This window comes from Camelus bactrianus, chromosome 4 (assembly GCF_048773025.1).
Source record: "Camelus bactrianus isolate YW-2024 breed Bactrian camel chromosome 4, ASM4877302v1, whole genome shotgun sequence".
Lineage (NCBI taxonomy): Eukaryota > Metazoa > Chordata > Mammalia > Artiodactyla > Camelidae > Camelus > Camelus bactrianus.
In genome coordinates this window covers 56,931,285-56,951,250 of record NC_133542.1, presented here as the reverse complement: position 1 = coordinate 56,951,250, position 19,966 = coordinate 56,931,285, and the positions used below count along the sequence as shown (strand labels likewise).

Genomic DNA, 19,966 nt, shown 5'->3' with positions numbered 1-19,966 from the left:
TGACATGTGTCACTGTGCTGACTCAAAAGCAGACCAAGTCTGGGTTTCCCTTTCTCTCTTGGGCTGACATTGAAGTCTTCAGATCCTTGCTCTTTGCGGCAAGCATGGCTCTGAGTGTGTACCAGGCAGGACAAAGCCCCAGGAGAGGCCGGTAAGGGTTTGGGTCAGACACGGTCGCAGCATCCTGCCAGACAGCCACTGCCTTGGCAACACCCATTAGCGGCACACTGGGCACGTGCCCAACCGCATGGAGCTCCGGGAGTGCCCTTTGCATAGTTCCAAACCAGAAACTGTCCTTGGCACTTCCCAAGGGGGGTTCTTTACAAGAGCCACGTCCCACAGTCCTTCAGCTCTCGGCTTCTGAACTGTCATCAGAGATGTGCCCCCACCACGGGCTCTCCCCTTTGTCGGGGTGTAACACTCAATCACTAGAATAAATTCACGGTGGCATTTTGTAGCATAAAAGGGAAGTCTTTTTTTTTTTTTTTTAGTTTTTCCTTTCTTGTATTTTTTGCTTCAAGTTTTGGTTTCAAAATTCTTTTTCTATACTTGGTAACAGCTGCATAAGATTGTTATTTTATTCATATTTTTAAAAAAAGTTTCCGTTTTTCAGTTTTATTACGTAGAGTTATTACAGTTTGACTGCACATACACATTATATTGCTTGTAAATACATGTATACAGTATACTGCACTTTGTTTTTATTTTTTATATATGTACTAATTATTGTTTCTAAGAACAGATTAGATCTCTAGCTTTTTAAACTTAATAGTTATCAAAGGAATAAAGCCAGCTACAAAATAAGAATCAACAGAATGCGGTAATCCAATCATAAAGGACAGTCAAATGTGCTTTTTTTTTAAAAATAGGATGCAAAGTTGACCCATTCTATGAAGGCACAACATTGCTTGCATTCCAACTAACAGTAGTTCATGTTAAGTGAGTATTTTTGCTTGTGTCTATCAAGCCATTCTTAAGTCCCTTAAACTTATTACCTCCTTTAATCCTCACCCTTGTGCTAGGAGATACGAGGATATAGTAGGGCACATGGTGCCTGGGGTGATGTCTTGTCTGTGAGCCTTCTCCCTCCAGACGCCAGAATTTGCTAGTATTTGCAAAGATAAGCATCTCTGTGGCATTCCCCAAACTGGCAGTGGTCATGTGTCCCCTCTCTGCTACCCTTTCTCTCTGCCCTTAGCCGGGGAGGTACTAACATTACCCATATCATACAGATGAGGAAACCGAGGCTTTGAGAAGTGAAAAACATCAAAGGTCATCCAGCCAAGCAGCCACAGAGCTGGGAAACCAGCCGCACGTTACTTCAGAGCACTCAGCGCTAGGCTGGGCTGTCTCCTCGCTCACCCACAAACCGTGGTCCCTCTTGCCCCCATTTCCAGACTAAGGAACCCTCAACCTAAGCTGGCACAGTCCTTCAGATGGAGGCTCTGTTGCTCCCACACCATTAGGTTGTTCAGAAAATACCCAAAACTAAGAAGGAAAGAGAAACATGATATTGGGACCCAGGGCATGAGGACTGTATTTCCTCTTCTGATCCACACCTACACTTGGCCCAAGGGAGGCCTGCTGACCTTACACTTGCAGGTGAGAACCCACCAGCAACTTCGACCCAGCGCGCGTTCATTTATACGCCTGCATGAAGGACTGATGCTATCAGAGGTGCCCCCGACGTGGCCCCTTGTCCTTAAGGAGTGCCACCTTAGGAAAGGAACAGACGTGGAAGCTATTTGCCAGATCCCAAGGCCTTCTAGAGAGGACGTATAGGGGAGAGGAAGATTAGAGGCAGCGGAGAGAGATGAACTCTGGCTGAGTAACAGGGGCAGCTTCAAGGAGGAGGCACGTGGAAGTCTGGCTAAGTCGAATGAGTGATCTTTCAATAGGCAGAGCTGAGAAGGGCCTCCGGGAGGATGCTCAGGGCGGGGCGGCACAGCCAGGGCAGGACAGCATGGTGGAGGGGGTACCTATGCCTAGAAACACAGGTTGGAACCAGACTTGGGGTCTAAATCCCAGCCTAAGATCATCTGGTTTTACACTCAATCAAAATTTATCTTGAGTCCAGTCTTAAACACCCTGCCCAGGAAGGGCTCATACCTGAGAGGCAACTCAAGTCTTCCATGAATGTGTGGAGCTTTGGAGACAAAAACCTTGAATGGCCTGAGGCTTGGAAAACATAATATGGGGCCGAATCAGCCCAGAGGACAGGCAGACCTCCCCTTTCTGCAATGAAGAGTTAAGAATGGGATACACCTGGCCGTTGGGAGCTCAGTATGGGTTGGAAGATGGATTCATTCACTAGACAGATACTTACTGAGCACCTCGGATGTGCCGGGCAGGGACCTAGGCATTTAGGAAATGCCAGGGAATAAAAATCCCTGCCCTCCTGAAACTTTCATTTCAAGGGAATTTTTTTCAAAAAAATTTTTGTTGGGGGAAGTAATTAGGTTTATTTTATTTTATTTTATTTATTTTAATGGAAGTACTGGGGATTGAACCCAGGACCTCATGTATGCTAAGCATGCACTCTACCACTGAGCTATACCCTCCCTGTGAAGGGAATTTCTTAATACAGCAAGCATCACTATTTTCCAGGCATGACTTTATGTGATCACCCATTAATGAACTCACCCAGTCTTTACAACATCCCTATGAGATATACTATTATCTGAATTGCACAAATGAGGCTCAGAGCTGCTGACTCATCCTGGGTCAAGGCAGTCCATGGCAGGGCTGCACACATCGCCTGGAACTGTGCTCCAGAGGCTGGCTCCCGACCCCAACGACGCTGTCTGAGTGCCTGCAGTGTAAGCAGTTGTAAAGGAGGCTGAATTGTAGCTTCTCACTGGTCAATCGCAGTCCCTGCTTCTGGCTGCTACTTTAACCCCTTAAAGGGTCTCCACTTGGCAAAGCTCCACATTTTCAGGGCAGAGGAGACCTGTCCTCTCTCCTGAGCGCTCAAAGGCAACGCTCCTCCAAGTGTGTGGCCCACTTATTTGTGTCTCTTCCCAAGTGGTTCCCTGTCTGCGATGAGGTCAGTCTAGAAATGGAGAGAAAATGTCTAGAAACTGTTCTAGCAATGTGTTGAACCTAATAAGATAAAAAAATCAGTACCTGTACACTTGCTGCCCGTTCCCCTCCCCCCACTTCATTTTTCTCATAAGACTTTACAAAAGTATTGTTCTGGGATGAATTGGAAATTTTAAAAGAAGAAAATAAAATCTGACCCATCACCCCACAGATCTTTAGAGAAGCATTGTTCTTGGGGAGTTCAAGTTCCCAGGGCTGGGTGGATGGCATCTCTGAGAACGGAGAGATCCTGATGGCCAGGTGCAGGAAACATCTGGGCGGGGACTTCCCATGTGTCACCCTAGCTGGTGGGTGGGTCTTTTGCTCTCTTGCTTGGGTGGAGGAGGGATTGTAAGAGAAGATGCTTTTGCTTTTGGTCAGTGGGCCTCCGGTCTTGTGCAAAAGCCGTTGAAATTCGTGAAAGAAATTAAGCTTGGCCTCCCGGGCTGGGGATTGGGGGTGATCGGGGAGCTGGAGCAAGAAAGGTCAGCTCAGCTGCAGCTGAGGAAGGAGGAGAGATGCAGGAGAGGATACTGATGCTATGTGCACGCAGGGGAGCTGGACGCGGAGTCCAAGGGTTCCCAGCCTTTGCCAAGGTTCTTGTCCGCAGGCCCAGCTCAGGAGCCTCGCAGACAAATGAATCAGTGAGGACCGGGGATGGCGGGGCTTCCCCCGAGTGAGCTTGGCATCTTCGCACGAACCTGGGTCCAAGGGACTCCCAAGAATGCCTGGGAACTGAACTGCCTGCCAGGCCAGTGCCGCTCGGGGACTCAGAGTCCTCTGTTATTTGATTTAAAGATAAATGAGTGTTACTGCTTGCAGTGAGTTTGTGGACCAATATTTATACCTGCTACTCTTTGGGAATGAATTTAGGAGCGGCAGTGAACAATAAAACTGCTGGAAGGTTAGGACAGAGGACAGAGGGGAGGGTACGTTAGGTGAGAACAGGCTCACGGTCCCCGACGTAGAAAGTGGAGGGGGTGGAGGAAGCCACAAGCTGTCCCCTTTGGCCCAGCCCACAGCAGTGGCTTAGCAGCTGCTGTCCTGTCTGCCTGGAATACTCCCGACACGGCCCCTCTTCCTGTTTTTCAGGTGTCAGCTAAAGTGTCCTGTCTTCACAGAGCTTTACTGGGAGGTGTGTGTGTGTGGTGTGTATGTGTGTACATGGGTATGCTCATGAATGTGCACATGTGTGTGCTGTGTGCCTGTGTGTATGGTGCGTGTGTGGGGGGGGGGTTGCAGGGAAGATGTGTCAGATCACAGGGCCTCGCAGTTTGCAAATCTTCAGTGGCTCTTCTGTCACTCCCTTCTCTTACCCCCTAATTCTACAAGTATCCTTCCAACTGTGTTGAGCTCCAGAGTTTTGTAGCCAGGACAGGAATCGGGTCTGGGGCCACACCCTGAAAATCTGGGGAGCCTGTTCTGTCACTGGAGGAAATCCTGAGATTTTCACATGAAGACAGAAGACCTGCCACGGGCAGCCTCTCCTCTTGGGTATTTGAAAGTGAAACGCAGCTGCCCCGGCAGCCAGGAGAATCACATCTGTGCTCCCCGGGGCCACCCTCCCCAGTGCCTTTGCACCGACTGACTTCACATGAAGTTCCCAGACTTCAGGGGGCTGGGAGGCGGGTAGGAGGGGTAGGTGCTGACAGCCAGACTCAGAATTGGTGGCTCCCCTTTCAGAAACCCGCATCGCCCACCCCAGCTAGGGTCGGCTCACACGTGCCAGGTCTGAAAGGCAAACATCTGTCTTGGCCAAGTCCTGACTGCTTCCTGTTGCTGATAGGGCTAGAAATCCCCAGAGAACATCTTCCCCTCCAAGGTTTGGTCACTTTGGCTCTATTGAGGTGATAAACAGGAAGTGGAGAGAGCTGCTTACAAATGAGATAGCACGAGACTCAAAACAGCCACAGTCAAGCTTCATTTTCTCCTGAAATTCCAGTTTCAGTTTCCATTTAGCGGGAGCCAAGAGTGAGTTTTCCCAGTAAACCCAGGCGTCCCACAGCCCCCTGGCCCCACGGGCACCCAAAGCTGCAGCCCAGCCCACACCCCAGGGCCACGGCGGCCTCTGAGCAGACACAGGAGTCCTTCCCTCCTTGGAAGCAGCGCCCAAAAGGCTAATCCTGGGGCAGGAGGGTGGGGGGATTCCAGAATTCCAGACCCCAGAGCCTCGCTCCCAACCCCCTTCCCATTCATCCATTCATTCATTCGCTCGTTCATCCAATAAATATCTATTGGGTCCTTTCTGGGCGCCAAGCGCTGTGCTGGACCATCGCACAGGGACTACTGCAGAGAAAAGGGCCAAGTCCCTGCTTTCAGGAAGCTCACAGTCTAGTGGTGGGGACAGACACCCACAGATCCACACGCCTCCCACCCGCTAGAAAAAGAGCCCTGTGTGGCCCACATAATGCCTCAGATCCATAGATTTAAACACAGCCATGTCAGCTTCCCCTGAGACGCTCATTCTCAGCTTTCTGTTCCTGCCAGAACTTCTTTGAGCAAGTTCCTGTGATGGTCTTAAGACACGTCAGCAAATCCTTTGATATCTCTCCTTGGAGACACAGAGCCTAATATCTCTCCCTTGTATCTGGGCTGGCTTTAGCAACTTGCTTTTTTCCCCTTGTATGTATCATTTTCTAATGTTTAGACATACAGTCATACAGACATACAGACACGGAGTCATACAGACATACAGACACAGAGTCATACAGACATACAGACACAGAGTCATACAGACATACAGACATACAGTGGCCTAATCCCCTCACAGTGGTCGCTGGTCGGCTGCCTTACGTTATGCGTCACTGATGACTACGTGCTCCTTTATCTGACGTGAAATGTACCCGCATCTCCTGTGCAACAACCAACAATCACTGAGTCGCCGGCACTTTGCTGGGCTCATCCACGTAAGAGAGCTCACTTAACTTTCAGGTCTCCAAAGAAGAAAAACCTTCTAAGAGATGTGGAAATGGAGGCTCAAAGTGAAATGATAAGGCGTAGGAGTTCCCCGGCCAGTACATGGCAGAGTTGGGATTGCAATCACGGTGTTTTAAATCAAAGACCAGTGCAGCCCTCAGTGACACAGCTTCTTTTTTGTGCAAAAGTACATATTGGGCCAGTTTTTCTTTCACTTCTTTTTTTTTGTAGCAAGAACATTCAAGATCTAGTCTCTTAGCAACTTTCAGGTATATAACCAGGCTTGTACTGTGTACTCTGTACATGTAGAATTTAAGTATTGCTAACTCTGATCACCGGGCTGTGCATTAGATTCTGACTCACTTCAAACAAACAGAAAGTGGCAGAAGGCACGCTGGGTGGCTTTGGAGGCTCGGCTAGAAAAGGTGACATAGCTTCTGCCTGTCTCTCTCTCTATCTCTGGGGACACTTGTTTTTGGAAGCCAGCTGCTGGGCCCTGAAGAGCCCCTTGCCACCTGGAGGGGCCACGGGGAGATGTCCTGGCTGACAGCCCCAGCGGAGGTCCCGGGGACAGCAGCACCAACCATCAGACACGAGAGTGAGGGAGCTTGCGGATGACTCCAGCCCCAGCTACCGTCTGACAACCACTGCATGAGAGATTCTGAGCAAGAACTGCACAGCTGAACTTCGAGAGGTAATAGTAACAACATCAACAACAACAATAATAACAAATACTTGGTTTTCTTTTAAGCTACTGGGTCTGGGTGATTTGCCACGCAGCAATGGATAACCAGAACAGTACCCCGTCCTGGAAACACTGGTGGATCTCGATTTTTCTACAGTCTTGCAACTCACAGCTTGGCCAGCGGGCCAGTGACATCGGGCCACCTGGGAGCTTGTTAGAAGTGCAGAACCTCGGGATCCACCCCAGACCCACTGAACCGGAACCTGCATTTGAACAAGACTGCCAAATGTTTCATGTGCCTCTGGAAATTTAAGACACATGGCTCTGCAATACCTTTTTTGAAAATACATTATTTTAAAGCAATGCTTAAAAAAATTCAAATACAAAAAAATAACATAACCACCCCAACAGACCTATCACCCAGATTTAACTGATCATAATAGTGAGCAAATATTCTGTACTGAACACTATTTTAATTACTTGACAAATATTAACTCATTTATAACTTTCATGACAGTCTTTGAGAGAGATGCTATTGCTGTAGATGAGGAAACCGAGGACAGAAAGATTAGGTGATGTACTCAAGGCCACACAGCTCCTAAGTGACAGAGCTGGTGCCTGAATGCAAGGGGTATGATTTCAGAGCTAAGCTTTCTTTTTTCCCTAGACATTTAACACTGCCACCTCTTCCCTTTCCCCCCATATCTTAAATCTATCAAGTCTCCCTTGGAATGAGTCTCTAGTTCATCCCTTCCTTTTTCGCATGGCCACCATCCTAGTTGGACTAGGACTCCTGAGACAGCACCCGGCTGGCTTCTACCTCTCCTGTCCCACCGTGACTCGATCCATTGTCTCCTCGGCCCCAGATTCATCTTTCTGCAAACACTGCTCCTGCCACTCTCCCTGCCCAAACATCTTCAGTGCCTTGGTTCTGCCTGGCATCTAACCAGGCCGACGTGGACTCCAAGGCCCTGGAAACCTGGTCCTACCTCTAGTCTCCAACAGGAAACAGCACATAACGGCATCACTGGGCCTCCATCACAACACACTGAGCTTCCAGGTTTGCTTACACACCTACACCTGCCAGGGTTTGCCTCTGCCTCCTTCCTCGCCTGGTCACCTTGTCCTATAAACCCCATTTCAAATCCCCACTCCTTGGCAAATTCTTCTTTAACTGCTTTTAAAGTATAAGCTCCCAGCCCTGAACTCAATCAACTCTAAGTAGCATTCCAATATTTCTTTTTAAGTCTCTCTCTCACTATCTTTTTTTTCAGTATCTTCAATGGCCAGGGACTGCAATGTTGGGCTACAATGTATGTAAGATAAAATTTATTATTTTAGCCATTTAAGTACACAGTTCAGCGGCATTAAGTACATTCACAGTGGGGTGCAACCATCCTCACAGTCCATCTTCATGAAACAGTAACTCCCTATTCCTGCCTTCCCCACAGCCCCGGTAACCTCTACTCTACCTTCTGTCTCTATGAATTTGACCGATCTAGGTACCTCGTATAAGTGGATTCACAGAGTATTTGTCCTTCTCTGTCTGGTTTATTTAACTTAGCATAATGTTTTCAAGGTCCATCCCTGTTGTAGCATATATCAGAATTTCATTTTTTATGATTGAATAATATTCCATTGAATGGATATGTCACACTTTGTTTATCCATTCATCTGTTGATGGACACTTGGGTTGTTTCCACCCTTGTCTAGGGATGACTAATGGGAATAATGCTGCTATGTACATCTGTGTACAAATATATGTTCAAGTCCCTGTTTTCAATTTTTTTGTGCATGAAGCATTTAGTTTCGTTCTCAAAACAAATCTATGGTAGGGACTGTTTGTCTGCTTCATAGGAGAAGAAAATGAGGGTTCAGAGAAGTTGTCACTTGTTGAAAGCCGCATGCCTGGGGCTCAAATATGGTTTCCCCGAAGATTCTGATTTCACTAACACTTTTCCTAGAGTAGACAAGGATCTAACTTAGTAAGGATCCCACAAGTCAAGGTTCTCTGTGTGATCTCTGTTAATGCTGGCGGTAGTGACAATGGCCAGAAACAGGTAGAGAAATGATGTCCTGTGTCCAGCAAAGGCGGGCTGGTAGACAGCTTCTTCTCCAATGTGAATCTGAACCCCAAGCCTCTTGATGAGTTAATTAGTTCCTAAACACGCCTTGCCTTGAAGAACTAAGTCTGTAGCATCTCTTTGGCCTGAGAGTCAATTGCCCTAGTCAGGGGGAGTTTTCGGTTTAGGGTGAAGGAATGGAGACAGCCGGACCCTTTGCTTCCGGAACAAAGTGGTGCTCAGGTCCACTGCCCCTGGATCTGAGCCAGCTCAGGTGGAGTAAGACCTCAGTGTGATGCGGGCAGATGTTTAGGTGGTAGAAAGGGGGACCACCCTTCCTAGTGTGACCAGGAATGCGGAGTTTCCTGGGATGGGAGGTTTCAGAACCGAAACCAAGAAAGTCCCAGGCAACCCAGGATCAGTTGGCCACCCTAACCTAAAGATCACAGTGGGAAAAAGAAATTATTCTTGTATCTGTCTCTTCCTTTCTTGTTTCCATTGGTTTAGACCTAAATCTCCTCACTGGACCCTCATCCTAGAAGTAGCCCTGCCTCCCAACCCCACAACTGGCCTTCCTGCCTCCTCCTCTGTCCACAGGTGTCCATTTGGCAAACTGTGGCTCTGATCCAAATTCTTCAACTTTTTCCCCTATGAATTGTCTGGAGCAAAGGCCACAGGCTCCCGTGCCTATAAAGACCAGATGAGAGACACAGCCGTAGTGTAAGACATTAGGACCTGGCAGGGACAGGAGGCAGGCTCACCCAAGACATTCGTGAGCCTTGGAGCAAGTAGACAAATGGAGGCCCACCTACAATATGTTTCCATATTTAAAAGTTGAAAATCAAATTCAAAATTATTTTTTAAAAAAACTACATTCTCTCTCCATAAATTGGCCAAAACACTTTGTACTGACTCCAGAGGCCAAGTTCAAATTGTGTTCTTGGAGTCCTAGGAGTCCCAGGCTGAGACATGGTGGTGTTGAGCAAGGTCCTCTGGCCTGGTACCCATGGCCCTTCTCTTCTTACTGCCACCTCTGTCCTGCGCCTCCAAGGGCCTTGCAGCCCACAGCGGTTACCCTAGCCTGAACTTCAAAGCTCTGTCTGCACACACTGTACCCCCAGCGCAATCTGCTTCCCCTTGGTACACTCCTCAGATGTAGGGAAGAGACCCATGTAAGTCCTGGAAGTGAGCTTGGCCCACTGGGGCAGAGAATTCTGAGCGAGTCCTGGCATCTGAAGCACAGCCTGGAGCAGGGGAGGGATACAGGCAAGGCCCCTTTGCCCACAGATGCCTCACGCCACGGAAAAGGGGGTGATCAGAGCAAGACCGGATTAAAGCCCAGGGCCCAGGACAGGGGGTCCCCTTGCTTGGGGCTAAGGTGGTACTGCTCAGGCCCAGAGAAAAGCAGAGGCCTTATCTCACGGAGGAAGCTGATCTCAAGTCCAGCTGATTCCTGCCTCCTAGGAATGTCCAGTGTGGCTAGATCCTCCGCTTTTTTAAGAGAAGATAAAATTGTGGAACTTGTTAGTTGTAAATTCAAATGAAAACCAAACCAAACCAAACATCCTGGCAAGAGTCAATACAATCGAGGCCAAACACAATACAGCCGCAGGCCTGCCCTTGAACTCTCAGTTCGCACTTCTTCCCTGAGGAACACCCTGTCCCTCCACACCCTGGCCCCCAGCCACTTCTTCCATTGCATGTCCTCTATCCCTTGGGTTCCTGTGTTCCACCAATCAGAGGAGCAGACAGCTCAAGCTTCTGCCGGCCCTTTGATCAACCAGTTCCTTCTGCTCGGAATCCCCTCCCCGGGGTCTCATCCTTGCCTACTGACAACCACACTCATTCTTCAAGGGGAAGTGCAAACCCCACTCCTTCCAGACGCCTGTCCTGATGACTCCTGAAATTCTGGACCAGGACACCAGAGGATGAATCCTGTCCCTGCAATTTTATTCAAGTCACAAGTGCTCTGGATCTCATATGTAAAATGGGGTGACATGTCTATTGACCTTGAAGAGCTACTTCTTGTGAAACTTAAATAAGATAACATATGTTAAAACATTTAGCAGCATTAGGAGCATGTCAGTATTTTAGGCTTTTTGGGCCACAGGGCTTCCTTCCCTAGACAACATGTAACCACATGTAAACACATGGGCATAGCTGTGTTCCAATAAAACTTTATTTACAGAAACAAGCAGAGGGCTAGATTTGCCCCAAGGGTCATAGTTCCTGACCTCTGCTTCATACCATTGTTAGGGCTTGCTCTCTGCCTCTCAAAGCTGTGGTTACTACTCCTTCAAATAGCTAATATTTTCATTCTGCCTGGATTTACAGGGCAGTGTCCAAAACACTTTACGAGAGATTTAATCCTCATCATCACTTACTGTGATGATGGAACTGAGGCACAGAGACTGGGGTGGACTGGAGAATCAGGGTCCAGGCAGCACCCGCCCGGTCTTGCATGTGTTTCTCGGTCATTGTCAGGTGGACATGCACTTGGAAAGGACTTTTTGCCACCCTCCTCCCCTCGTGCGTTGTCGGCGCTAATGATAACCACTGAACATACCCAAGGCTGAATCTCCACCTGTGACCATTGTGGGCAGCAGGCAGATGGTCCAACGTCCTCTGTGGAGTCTCTGATAAGCACTGAGTCTGAGAGTATTCTGCTTTCTTTTTAACTCTCCCTCTTCACTGAGTGCCCACAGGAGTATGAAACTGATCATCAATGGCAAAGAAAAAAGAAAATGATTTGATGTGTTGACTGACTGTCCCACGATGCTCTGAATGATCCTTTATAACCGTCTGTCTGGGAAAAGGGCTCTTGCTGTGCCCTGAGCACTGGGTCTACATCGCGGGGAACTGCCTTAGGATCAATAAAAGGAAAGGCCGGCCTCAGGTGTGAGGATGGCTGACAAGGCAAAGATGCTCATCTATAAGCTGGAGGGAACGCTACTGAGAATTAGGCTGGGAAAGCACGTGCCAACTGGGACGTAGGGTCACCCTGGTCAGAGAAACCTCTCTAAATGGCCACTGGTGAATGTTTCATGTCTGGGCAGCGCTAGAAAGAAGAGCGACTGGCCCTCCTTTCTCATTCTGGTCCGTGACCTCAGCTACCACATCATGAAATATTCATCCATGCTGTGCATTCAGGACCACGCTATACTCAACTGGAGAAAATCAAGGAAGAACAGACCTGGTTCCTGGGAGCATGCCTTGGTTACTGGTTCTAAAGAGTCGAAGTCTATAGTCCTTCGAGTTAAAATTGGCTCTTGCAACTTGACATACTACAGCACGTTTGCTATGGGTTTAACACTTTGTTTGTAATGGAAGTTTTTGGTTGACTTTCACCAATGTGCTCCAAATCACTCACATACTACGTAAGTATGTGAACTCTCTGGGTACCAGTCACACCATACTCTATGTGAATGGAGCCTTCTAGGATTGTGCAGTGAGCAACCTGAACAACCATACACAGCAGCCCTGCTAGGAAACTCTAGTCCCATTTCCCACAAGCCAGAGCTGGCGTACTTCAGCAACCTAATTCTTACACAGCTATTCACCTCGGGGTGATTGGCTGTCTGCTATCCGCCTGCCTGGTCACTTCCCAAAAGTAGTAAACACCCCCTCCACCCCTCTCCACACACACCTACTTACCCTTGTCCTGGGAGGCACAGGAAAACTATTTTGCCTAAGCTCTGCTGTTAAACTTGCCTGGAACGAGTAGCTGGAAGTTCAGGCTCTTGTCTTGCCCAACAAGAGAAGACCCATGGCTGTCAGAACAATACCAATCCTCTTTTTTTCTGACAAGGGAGAAACAAAAACAATTTCCTTTTTTGGCAAAGACTCCTGTCCTATCCTGCCCACTGAGCCTCGGGAGCCCAGGGTGGGCATTAAATCTTGACTGTGTTTTTAACCTACAGTAAACCTGTGCCTCAGGGTGAAATCAACAAATTGAGAGAGGAAAGATGCTGATTCTGATCCATCTCTGGAATTGGGAAATGGGTCTTGCATTATATGAATAGTGAAGGCTCAAGTCAAGGCTTAGACACATAGAGGGCCAGCGGGAGTTCAGAGGACAGAGGAGGGCTGGTAACAAGGGATGTGGGGCAGGTGCAGGGGACGGAATGAGGTGAAAGCAGTGAGCTGGGCTGAGGCGGATGACTAAGACTTTACAGATGTAGGGAGGAAAGGGACTATTCTAGGAATGTCGCAAACAGTGTGAGTAAAGCTGGGTGAATGTGGCCAGTGAAGCGGGGTAGGGGGGAGGGTGGGGAGTCCTTAATTAAAGATGCTCATTTTTGTTAGGAAACAGTGGGAACTGAAGTTTGGCGGAGAAGGGAGATGGAGGGAAAGATGTCGTATTTTAGCCAATTTTGAATTCCAGAGAGGAGAGTTTGATCTTGATTCTGGAAGGAAAGGATAAAGCAGTAATTCTCTGTTCTAATTAAGATGGGGAGTGCCTTGAAATGATGCAGTGGAAGATTTCATCACCCAGCCGTGGCTTCAGGAAATAATCCAATTCCCACTTCCCCTTCCAACATTCCAAAAGGGGAATTTTCTCTTGGGAGGTGAGAAGACCTGAAACCAAACTGTCCTCAGTCAAACTTCAGTCAACTAACCCCGTCCAACTGGAACTTCCATGATAAGCTTTTTATCTACTGCTTCAAAAGCTCTTTGCGTCAATACAAATACACGTGTGCTTAGTTAACTGTCCAAGGCATCCTGCAGAGCACAAAGGCTGTGCCCAGCCCAAAGACCCAGAGCTGTGAAGGAGCAGAGTTGGTTTATTGACTTCAAATCCCGCTGCTTTGGACACTCAGCTACGGGGCACAAGAGAAGAAGCTTGTATTTTACCCAGAGCATCCACTGTCTCGGGAAGAGAAGCACTGTCATTCTGTTGCTCAAATACTCCAGGTTACTTTGGAGACACGATCTAACATAGCTGAGCACTAGTGCCTTTCTGCGGCACTGAACTCCCAGGAGACCCTAGGTGCGCATTTACCAACCTCCCAGGACTCTCAGAGTCAAGAGAGAATGGGCATGCAGATGTCAGGACTAGCCCCTAATAAAGCCAATCTTTATATATTTTTAAAAAGGAATCCAAATTCTTATTTTCAACTCTGGTGAACCGTAAGTTTTGGTGAGTCGGGTATTCACCCACTGAATTTCATGCACAGGAAAATGGCCCCTGGTTTTCCACTGGGCTTGGAAAGACCCTGGAGCAAGGCAGTGATGGGGGATTTGCCCAGGGATTCCTCAGGGCCAGGCCAGGGCTACAGCAGATTGCTTATGTGTTAACTTTTAAAGGCCAGGGATTTCAGGATCTTTAAGGGAAAACACTCCTCAGCTTCAGGTATTTCTTTTCTTTTTCTTTTTTTTTAACGATAGAGAAATAGCTGTGATGTTGACATCCATCTAGAATGTCACTCAGAATCGTTTTCATGGTCATCTGATAAAACCACTCATTTCATTGATGAGAAAGTTGGGGCCAAGAGAGGACAAGGGATCCTAAGTTGCACAGTGAACGACATGCCTGGGACAGAGCCCAGGCCTGGGTCCCCTCACACTCCAAGTACTATTTCTATAATCTCATGGTTTTTGTTGTTTTCAAAACAGATCTGAGAACTTAGAATTCAGTGGTTTGGTTGATAATGTAGTATTATGTCGTACATTTTACAAGCTGAATTGTGCAAACAAATGGGAGAGAGAGAAATAAACATTCTGAAATCTAGGCTAGATTGAGTCCTCTAGTTTCATCTCATTTTTTGACTTGATTTATCTATTTTCTTGGGGAGGGGCTGGGTTTTTTTCCTACAAACTTCCTCAATACTTTCCTTTTGATGGGAAAAAAAGGAGAAAGGAAAAGCAGAAAGAAAAGACTTTAAAACATTCCAAATAGAAGCCCTACAAGGTAGGTATAATTCTCATTTTACAGAATAGGAAACTGGGGCTTGGTGAATTGAAATCAATTGCCAAAGATTACTTAGCTGACCAATGACAGACTTGGGACTTGACTTTGATTCAGTCTCCAGAGCCTACGTTTTTTTCTTGGTTTGCAGAAATGAAACAAGGATTCCAGCCTGGCCCACTCCTGCCTGCTCTGGACTTTTCTGTGCTCTGGTTTCCAACCCTAACTGCCCACTGGAATCACTTGGAGCCATTTAATAAATGTCCCAGGCCCCACCCACACCAACTGGATCAGGATCTCTGGGGTGCGGCCCTAGTACAATTATATTTTTAAGAAAATGTTCCAGATGCTAATGTGCAGGAAGCAAGAAATGACAACCAGAGAGCACGGTGCTTCCAGGGAGAATTAAGGACCTTTTTGAGAAGTTCAACGCATCCTACAGGTGGGAGTGCACCTCATGTCAAACCCAGGCTCATTCACTGAAATAATGCCATTGACAGCAACCTGGATGGATCCAGAGATTATCATACTAAGTGAAGTAAGTCGGACAGAGGAAAACAAATATTGCATAATATCACTTGTATGTGGAATCTAAAAAAAAGAAAAAGATACAAATGAACTTATTTACAAACCAGAAACTGACTCACAGACTTAGAAAACAAACTTAGGGTTACCAATGGGGAAAGTGAGGGAGGAGGGATAAACTGGGAGATTAACGGATACACACTAGAAAACAGATAAACAACAAAGACCTACTCTATAGCACAGGCAACTATAGCCGATATCTTGTCATGACCTATAATGAAAAAGAATCTGGAGAAAAAAAATATATATATATGTATTCTGAATCTCGTATTTCAGAATCACTTTGCTGTACACCTGAAACGTTGTCAATCTACTGTACTTCAATCTAACAACAACAACAAAAACAGGCTCATTCAACAGAGAAGAGAATAAAAAGGGGAAGAGGGAAGAGAAGAGAAGGGATGGGAAAGGAAAAGAAAAGGAAAGCTGAGATGACCCGGGGTGGTTCTTTTTCCAGGAAGCTCTGCTCACTCTCTAGTGCTGGGCCATTTTCACAGCCTGCACTGACGAAATCCCTGACTCTACAGGAGTTAACCAAGAGGTCTGCTGAGCAGGGAACAGCTTACTAGAGCTCAGAAGAGGTACGGAAGCTGAGGGCTGGGGCGCCTTACAGCGGAGGCAGCTCTCGGGCCTGTGTGCTTGTCGATTGCATCACTTCCCCGCGCTATCTGGAAACTCACATCTGACTGTGGAACTTTGCTCAAGGAAGGCAGATGGAGCCCAGTTAGATCTGGTCTCCATCCATGGAAAACTGCTGATGCCAGAGACAGCTCTAGCTGGAACAGATGTTACTTTTGTTTGTCCAAATGATGGAGAGCTTTACGGGAGAATTTTGAGTTCGCTGCTGATGTATTCAATTCTTTCCTTATAAAAGGAACAGCATGATGGGCACCTGGCATAAAAGAAAGACTCTGAAGCCACCCCGGCCTGGGTTTGAATCCTAGCTCTGCTCTTACTTCCTGTTGCTTTGAGCAAGTCATTTGGTATTTCTCATCCTAATCTTCAAAATGAGGAACTGGGATTTTTAAGGGAATGCAATGAAGTAAGGCAGTGTTTCCAAAATTTTAGAGCTAGATGAGTATGGCATTAAATAACACTGAACCACACAGGGAGAAATGATTACTGTTTTGATTTTCTTTTCTGCCATCTGATTACATTAAGGGGATGGAGGTATATTTTTGATACCTCTCCAACCTGGCCCTTCCTTCCTTTAACAGTTGGTCTCAGGCAGCTGTACATATTATTAGGCAACTGTATGCAGCTGAAAATTAATAATGCTGATTTACATTTATTTCAATAGTTACTTTTATGGCATGTGCTACCTACTTAAGGTAAGGCTGTAAGTTACCTTCGAAGTCAAAGAAATGGTTAAAATAGCACATGATGGTCCACCGGGGGTCTACACACAGGAAAAAAATAAATAAGGTGAGACCAAAAGTCTAAGTTTAGGAAAAACTGAGTTAAAGTATGAGACAGAATCCCACATCAAGTCCCTGAGTGAGAACGTAGTCGGTCTTTCAGAAAAAGAAGGAATAGTTGAATTAATCCTTGCACTTGGTTTGAAATAGGCTCTGTAAGAGACGCGATTTGAGTCTGCATGTTTTGATGGTGTGGACGAGTCATACTGACAAATCACATTAAATTTGATTAGCCTTTAGTTAAAATTAAAAAAAAAAAAAAAAAAGAAAATGCTAGATCCCATTGGTTTAAGATGACAAGTCACCGGAGGAAAGATGCCTATTTCATCAGTTCTTTGAAATGTCAAACTTCTTGCTGATTGTTATTCTTAGTACGATAAGGAAGTGAACATTACAGAATATTACTATTCTGGGGTCGCGTGACCTCAGGAGCCCGATAAGAGATGAAGGATAAGGAGGGGAGAGAACACATTTAAATTCAAATACATATGGCCTCTGCCTCTCGTTATTTTCCTTAAGGAATAGGAAGCCCCAGAAGTAGTCAACAGTTGATGAGAAAGTTTTTGTTTATTTTTGTAGGAATGCAACTTTCAACCATGAAACATGACGCCACAAAGTTCTTAAAACATGGCACTGTTCATTTAACCTAGATAATATAGAGTGGAATAATCTATCTTCTAAGTTGTTGTAGGAAATGAATTTTTTTCTCTTGAGTTGGAAATGAGCTCACCAGCCTTGGGATAATCTATCATTATAAAGTTACGTGGGTTCTTCTGTTCAAAAGCACAAGCATCAAATTCTGCTACTGGCTTTCTGCTTCTGAGGTGTTAAAAAATTTTAAACGCTTCCTTTGGATTCAAATCCCAACAAAGCCTTATTCTTCCAAAGGAGGTCATGAGATTTCATCTCTGATTCGGCTCTGCCATTATCCCACTGTGGGTAAGTCTCATCTTGGACCCAGCCATAAAATGAGTGAATTATAGTAGAATTAGGGGTAACACACTCAAATGCCAACAGGTGCCAGGCAGATAATACAAACAAAGGAAGCCAACCAGGAGTAAGATAAAAGGAAGTGGTGGTGGTGACGGTGTGTAAGAGTATGACTCCTCCAAAGGGGGCGGCCACCATCAGGTGCAGGCACTTGTCAGACAGGAAAACAGGCCCATTGTTGACAGAGCCTCTGAAATGTCAAGAGATGCTGGAAATATATCTTTTAAATGATATTTCTCTCAATTAATTATTATTGGCAGTGAATTAAAAATGATTTTAAAACATGATTCAGGCCAAACTAACATAACCTTAGGCCAGATTCAGCCTGTGATAACCATTGTGTGACTTCTACGTGAGCTGGTCTCTTTGAGATCTTATAGCCTTAACTTCTAAATAGCAAATCTTGGCTTTTGTATGACGCCAGTAAAGTGGAGGATCTGACGCCGTTTGAGAAAAGCAGGAGAGGAACTGGTTGTTGGGGAGACAGTGTGGTCTGTTGTGGCTGCAGGGGGCGATACAGCCTAGATCAAGAGGCACTTGCACAATGCCATCAGGCACTGCTCCTCTTAGCTGTTATGACAGGGGCAAAATAACAATAATGACACTACCACCACCAACAACAAAACTGCCTTTGCTTAGTCCGAGATGGACATGTCACTCCTAGATTTTAAATTTTGTTAATCCCTTTTATAAAGGGGGAAGGAAAAACTGTCAAGAAGAACAACAGGACTCCTAATGAACAGATAAGAGAACAGATAAGCGTAATTGGCCCTCTGCTTCTCCTTTGGGAAGGAAGTGCTGCAGAAACACCTCCCATCCTCCAGAGGGCAGTGTTATTACTTTTGCTTGAGTAGATAAAGGTACAAAATAAGAACGAATTCTTTTTTGTCTTTTTTTTTTTTTTTTTTTTTTGGCATAGATGTCTCTGTTATCCAAATCTTTCTGTATCCAGTCTCAGCTGCATCCCCACACCACTTTCATAACAAGAGCCTTCTGTGTGGAAGTAGAGAGCTGAGCTTCAAGCTTGTTCTCCAACCACACCTCTATTTTTAGCTCTGCTATATGGGGCAAGGTTCCCACTGTCTCCTTAACTCAGTTTCCTCCCGTATGAAGGAGAATAGCAGCAATGTCTACCTCAGGGTTGATACAAGATTAAAGGAAATCCTCCCCATTCCAGGGGAAATGCCTAGTTTTAAGTTGGCGGTACTGAACCATGTTCCCTTCCAAAGTTCTTAGTTTTTCATCTAAATTCCTCCTGCTATTATTGGAGTTTATCTGCTAATCTTTTGCCCTCCATGATGGAAAATGATGCCTGGAAGAGAATGATTAGACTGAACCATATGGAACTGTCAATATTCAACAGTACTGATTCATTGAATGGTGATTTCATGCGGTTCAGTATAACACAAAAGTAGTCACAAACTCGACGGAGGAAAAAGCAGCTTCCCTTTTGTACTGGTCCTGAAACACATCTGAACAACCCATAATCTTTACATTTGGGAAAGGCAAGACCTTTGGTAGAGAAACAGACACTTTCTCACCACAAGTGAACTATCATTTGCTATCCACTTCCAGCCTACAGAGAGCTTGGCTGGTGTAAACAGAGCTTCCCTTAACACTACTGCAACACTGGGGATGGATGTCAGCACAGCTTTTCACATGCTCCTAGACGTGTCGCCCTTGGTACACCCTAGGATAGTGGGATGTATAATGCTCTACCATACTTCCAGCCTGCACATCCACACACTAAAGAGTATTTCAAATAACAAAAAGAATAATGTCAAGAAGGCCCTGCCGCTCACTGTATAGGATGGATCGGCTAAGACATAGCTCTTCAAACACGAGGATCAGATGCTTAGGGACCACCCAGGGCTAGGATGCCCAGAACTTTTGACAAGGACAAGAGGTCCTTGCACTTCCTCAACTTTCTATTGGTTTGAAACTCTCATCATTTTCAGCTTGGCAGTCTGAGCAGTCCACACAGGCACCATTCACGTTTCAATTTCAAAGTTACCCTCCATACATAAAGACATTTTAAAAAAAAATCTACTACGAACCCAAACAGAGAGAATTCCCCAACTAATTTCACTGATTTCATTTCTTGGAAGAAAACAACCGTGACGATTCTGCAGGTGGTGTCACATCTGCCCTTTGCTCACTCTTTCGTGCAGTAACTTTTTAGTTTCATTGAGTACCTACTACATGCCAGGCCCTGTTTGAGGCTAGCAGTCTGCAAACTATAAGCCCAAGGGCCAAATCTGGCCCACAACCTGTTTCAGTAAATAAAGTTAATGAAGCATAACTACACTCATTCAATTGT

The 19,966-nt window shown here is 46.1% G+C and overlaps 1 protein-coding gene across 5 annotated transcripts in view; it reads right to left on the bottom strand.

Annotated features, from left to right (window-relative positions):
* PALM2AKAP2 (PALM2 and AKAP2 fusion) overlaps positions 1-19,966 on the bottom strand; it is a 448,665-nt gene that overhangs the window by 153,133 nt on the left and 275,566 nt on the right. The window lies entirely within an intron of this gene.